This window comes from Kogia breviceps, chromosome 15, assembly GCF_026419965.1.
Source record: "Kogia breviceps isolate mKogBre1 chromosome 15, mKogBre1 haplotype 1, whole genome shotgun sequence".
Classification (NCBI taxonomy): domain Eukaryota; kingdom Metazoa; phylum Chordata; class Mammalia; order Artiodactyla; family Physeteridae; genus Kogia; species Kogia breviceps.
Genome location: NC_081324.1, coordinates 60,035,993 through 60,041,992, shown reverse-complemented (window position 1 = coordinate 60,041,992; position 6,000 = coordinate 60,035,993).

The window sequence follows — 6,000 nt, the reverse complement described above, 5'->3', positions numbered from 1 at the left end:
GTTTTGATTACTATAGCTTTGTAGTATTGCCTGAAGTCTGGGAGGGTTATGCCTCCAGCTTTGTTCTTTTTCCTCAGGATTGCTGTGGCAGTTCTGGGTCTTCTGTGGTTCCATATAAATTTTAGTATTATTTGTTCCATTTCTGTGAAGAATGTCATGGGTAATTTGATAGGGATCACATTAAATCTGTAGATTGTTTTGGTAATATGGCCATATTAACAATATTCTTCCAATCCAAGAGCATGGGATATCTTTCTGTTTCTTTCAGTCATCTTCAATATCCTTTAGCAGTGTTTTATAGTTCTCAATGTGTCTTTCACCTTCTTGGTTGAGTTTATTCCTAGGTTTTGTTTTTGTTTTTGGATGTGATTTTTAAAGGCTTTTTAAATAATTTTTATTTTTTTTACTTTCTGGTATTTGTTACTGTAAAGAAATGCAACAGATTTCTGTATGCTAACCTTGTATCCTGCTACTTTACTGAATTAGTTTATCAGTTTTAATAGTTTTTGTGTGGAGTCTTTAGGGTTTTCTATATAGAGTACCATGTCATCTGTAGATAATGACAGTTTTACCTCTTCCATTCTGATTTGGATATCTTTTATTTCTTTTTCTTGTCTGATTGCTGTGGCTAGGACTTCCAATACTATGTTGCATAGAAATGGTGAGAGTGGGCATACTTGTCTTGTTCCAGGATTTAGTGTGAAGGCTTTCAGCTTTTCATCATTGACTATTATGTTGGCTGCAGGTTTACTTTATTATGTTGAGATATGTTCCTTCTATACCCACTTTGGTGAGAGTTTTTATCATAAATGGATGTTGAATTTTATCAAATGCTTTTTCTGCATCTATTGAGATGATGATGTGGTTTTTGTTTTTTCATATTATTTATATATGCACCTCCATTTTTTGACAGGTATTGCAGTCAGGATGGGCTAAGTTGTGCTGCCTTAATGACCAGTTCCCAACTCTCAGTGGCTTAACACACAAGGACTTATTTGTCCCTCATGCTATGTATTTAAAGTGGGTCTGTGTATGACAGCCACTCAGGGACCCAGATGGAGGGACATATGCTCCCACAACTGCTGAGGCAGAAAAGGAACATAGCAAGTGGTGTATTGGCTCTTAAAACTGTCAGCAGAAAGTGACATGTGTGGCTCTTGTTCACATTTCATTGGCAAAGAGCCACATCCAACTTCAAGGGGCATTGGGGAAGGGTGATTTTATAATGTGCTCAGAAGTAGATGGAATATTCATGAACAGTTCTAATGACTACACAACAAAATTCATACGTATCTCATTTTTATTAGCACTACCTTGAGAACGTTGACACCTGTCCAGAGTCTAACTCACAAACAGGCATGAACCACAGAAAGACAGTGCAGATGTGGCTGCTGGTGTCACTAGGAACACTTCAGCAGTGAGTCTTTTACTGGATAAAAGCGACTCTTGCTGTGAAATGCCATAGCAGATGGGCGCCCGGGAAGGAGTAACTTGCTTTCTGGATACGGCAGCCCTTATTATGGGATTCCTGTATTGAGATGGATGGCAGGGTCCTGGGGGGGTCAGGATGGATGAGCTACTTTTCATCCTTTGCTTTTCTTTCCAGTAAAGCTTAGCATGGTGTCAATATTTGATTAAAAAAAAAAAACAAAACACCAGTCCAGTATACAAAAGTAATTGAAAATAAATTTGAATCTCTCTGCAGAGACCCCAGAGGAGTATTACATGCACAACCTAGGCAGTATTTCTCGAAGTTCTTTCTCAGTCTCGTTCCTCATCAGTTCCTCCAAGACTCTTACCATACAGGTCAACAGGAGGTCTTCCCAGACCACTCTTCCACCCACCACCACCACCCCTGTGCCCCAGCCCCAGGCAGAGTCAGTCCCTTTCCTGTGCCCACTCTATACTTATATATACTCTTATAGCACATATCATATTGCTTTATAATGTGACATTTGTATAATCATTTTACTTAACAAATCTTAGTGCCAGGCACTGTTCTAAGTGCTTGACAAGTATTGGCTTATCCAGACCTCATAACTTAACCTAACTTATTAGGTGATGATTATTAACGCTTTTATTTTGCATAGCAGAAAACTGAGACTTAGGGGGCACAGGTAACTTTCCCGAGGGTGTTTGGTTAGAAAGTGGTGAAGCAGGATTCGAGCCCAGGTAGTTGGACACCATTGACCAGGTGATGAGCCTCGTCGGGGCAGGTGCATCACATTTATGTTTGAGTCCCCACAGGTCCATCCAGTCCCTGGTCACTAGAATGTTTTCTAGGTGAAGGAGTACAATATTCAACCCTGTTGATGAACCATAACTTGTTTAGCCTGTTTCCAGATTTTTCTGTATAATTTGTGCTGTTATGAATGTATTATACAAACTACATTGATTGCACTGGAGTTATTTGGGGTAAATTCCTCTAAGTGAAATGACTCAATAAGTATAAACAGTTTTATAGATAATTGCTTATTGCTTAGTCATTCTCAAGAAATTTGGAATTCAGAATTTATAATTCTGCCAGCTATTTTCAGGTGCACCTACTTCATCATAGTGTCTTCAGTGCTTTGTTTTGATTTTAATCAGTTAAAGTCACATGTACTGTGGAGGCTGGAGTTGATGAATAATGAATGAGTGGTGAATTTGTCCCAGGATTACTGTGGGATTGTGAGGTTTGGATTCCTGGTGCCCTGTTGAAGTTTATTAGCTCCCTAGGAAGTTATAGAAGCTTCTGCCTTTGAAATGGACTGGGTTCATTGAATCTAATGTACAAAACTGGGCCTAGAACAAACGAAGTCGGCTATCTTGGTGTTCCTGTCCCATTCTCTTCTATTTCATTGTGCAGTGCTTATAACTGGGTGCCTCCCCAACCCTCCCCCACCATCTGCACACCCAGAGCCAGAACCCATTTTTACTAAATCGCAAATGACAGTAGCTTAGAAGGTGCCACCTTCCTTCTGGAGAAGGAGCAGACCTTAAAAACAAAGCAGAAATGAGAAGCTTGCTGTGTGATTTTGTGCCCCGAAGGGAAGGGGGCTAAGAGGGTGACTGTTCTTCTAGGCCCAAGGCCGCTGACAAGGCTGTTGGCCCAGCCTGAGAGGCAGCACAAGAATAAGGGCTTGGTTCAGCTTTTATCTGAACAACTGCAGTAGATTCTGGAGTTTGGCAGTGGGTCCCGTGGAATCCTCAGCAGCAGCTCCTAAAGCCCAGCTCTTGATGAGTGGCATGCGGCAAGCCTGGCGGTGCGATGCTAATAATAACAGTAGTAGAAACTGTCCAAGCCGCTGCCAGGCTTCTCTGGGCCAACACCACAGTCTTTTGTCAGGAAGCCTGCCAATCTTGCCCCTCCTTATCCTCACGTCACAGGAGTCTTCCAGAAAGTAACTCCCTTGCTTAATATCTTTCAGTGGATTTCCCCCCACCTAGCGTAAAATTCACTCTTTCCTGTGCACCGTGAGGCCTCCCCTTCCCCTCTCAGGCCACAGTACCCGTCCTTCGCTTCCAGGAACAGACAGGCTCTGCTCCTCATCCCAACTTTGCACCAGCTACGTACGTCCTCTGCCCGGCCGACAGCTGCTTCTCGCCCAGGCTTCAGCTCAGAGGGTGTCTCCCCAGGGGAGCCTTTTAGTTAGCTACTCTCCATCACAGTCACACCTGTTTACTACACATTTCTCATCAGCAGGACATAAGCTCTGTGAGAGCAGGGAGCCTCTTTTCTGTTCCTGGTTGAAAGTTGGTGTTCACAACTCTTAGCGTAGTATCTTGCACACAGTAGGTACCCAGTAAACCTTAATCCTTACATGTCTGGGAAGTAGGTATTGTTGCTATTTTTCACATGAGTCTCAGAGAGATGGCCTAAGGCTGTATTACTTTGTGTTCAAACCAGGATTCAAATCCAGATTTCTCCACTCTTGAGTGGAGTGGCCCAGAGTTTACTAAAGACCCAGTGTCATCAAATTCACTCAGATGGCCAACTTGCTTATGACTCAGCCAGATTTCCTGCTATACTGGTTTCCAGTGCACACTGCAAAGAATGATGCTGAAAGGACTAAATGCAAACAAGAGCATAAGTATAATTTATACTGGTGGCCCCTGGAAACAACTATGTTTGAGTTAAAGATGCCAAAGTGCCTTAATTTTGCAAACTGATTGAGTGTCCTGATTATTCATTGTGACTTGCTTCCTTTTGGGGAATGATCAAGGCTGTTTGAGGTAAATAAAGCATTTTGTTTTAAAAATGAATAGATAAACAAAATGCAGTAATCCATACAATGGAATGTTATTCAACACTGAAAGGGAAGTACTGACACAAGCTCCAGTAATGTAGGTGGACCTCGAAAACATGCTAGGTGAAAGAAACCAGACATGGCCACACTGTATGATTCCATTTATATGAAATGTCTTGAATAGGCAAACCCACAGAGACAGAAAGCAGGTTCGTGGGTGCCAGGGGCTGTGGGGGGAACTGCTGTATTTCCTTATAGGCGATGAAAGTGTTCTGGGATTAGACTGGCGATGACTGCACAACACTGTGAATGTTCTAAATGCCACTGAATCGTACGCTTGAAAATGGTCTTTAAAAATGGTTAAAATGCTAAGTTTTGTGTGTATTTTACCACAATTAAAAAAAGAATCAGTGAATTAGAAAAAAAATGATAGTTGCACTTAACTATTTTTTGAACAAAATTAATATGCATAACTCTGGCAAGCTTAATAAAAAAGTAGATGAAACACAACTGTGCTAAAGAGAATTAGAATTACGATATGCACAGATATATTTCTTGAAAAGACACGTAATACTGAAAACCTTAACGTCACAAGCTTACCTTTTCAGCAGAAAAGAAAAGGAGAGTTGCACTGTGGCTGCCCCCGGCCAGACTGACAGCAGTTTGGTGAGAATGTCAGGCTGGTGCTGGGTGAGACCAGCGGGCAGGGCACGGCACGCCCAGCGTGTGTGTGTGAGGGCTCTTAGCTGGGTTTGAGGAATCTGCTTCTTTGTTTAGAACATAAAAGCAAATTGCACATTAAGGATGGTGGGTGGGGACATGAACAGACAAGCAGCTGCTCTTACCCACTTAGTGCCTCGCCGTCCATTTGGACAGGAGCATAGAAAGTGATTTCATCCTCTGGTCTTGCCTTTGCAAAAGTTGGAGTGGTTCCACAGTAAATGGACTCAAGAATACATATGCCTAACAATTAGAGAACTGGATGGTTGGAGAAGTTCCAAAGTGCTTTCAAGACACTGGTGCCACTGACATGGCTTTGTCCCTGCAAGTTCTGCCTCCAGCAGTAACCACAACCGGCTTAGAGGTCCCATCACCACCTCCCCACACGTCTGCCCCTTCTCTTCCCCCACCTGACAACTCCTCCTGCCTTCACAGTTAAATCCTGCTCTTCCTCCCAAGCCCAGCTCAAGCACCGCTTGGATTTACACCATGCCATTTCTGCATTTGTGCCTGGGATTCATCTCCTCCAGCCAGAGAGCAAGTTCCGTGATGACCAGAACCTCTCCTTGTAATTCTGGGGTGCCCCACCATCACATTTAGCCTTTCCTGCCTTCTAGGCACCCTTTCCCCTCTATCCTAACCACTCCTGTGGTTTTCCTTTGCTGGTCTGGCAGTGACAGGCTCAGGGTGAGATGAGTGAATTAAAGCAGAACCATGAGATTAGATTCTTCAGCCCTGGGGCTTTTGTTGGTGCTACTGGTAAGAGATCCTCTTTCTCTCGGCGTTGCTAAACTAGCAAGAGCTTCTGGGAACGAGGGTTGCCAACTTTTAGGATGCTTGTCTGAGAATAAAGCCACACAGAGTAGAGCAGAGCTGGGAGACAGGGCATGTCCTGATGGAATGATGTGAGTCCTGGATTGTAACGGTGCTGGATGCTGGCACTTTCCCAGTTATGAGCATCGACAACTTGCCTGCTTGCTTCCAACTGGAAGAGTGTTGTTGCACGTCTGTGGGCAGAGGCTGGGCCTGAAAGAAATCTTTGTCAACTTGC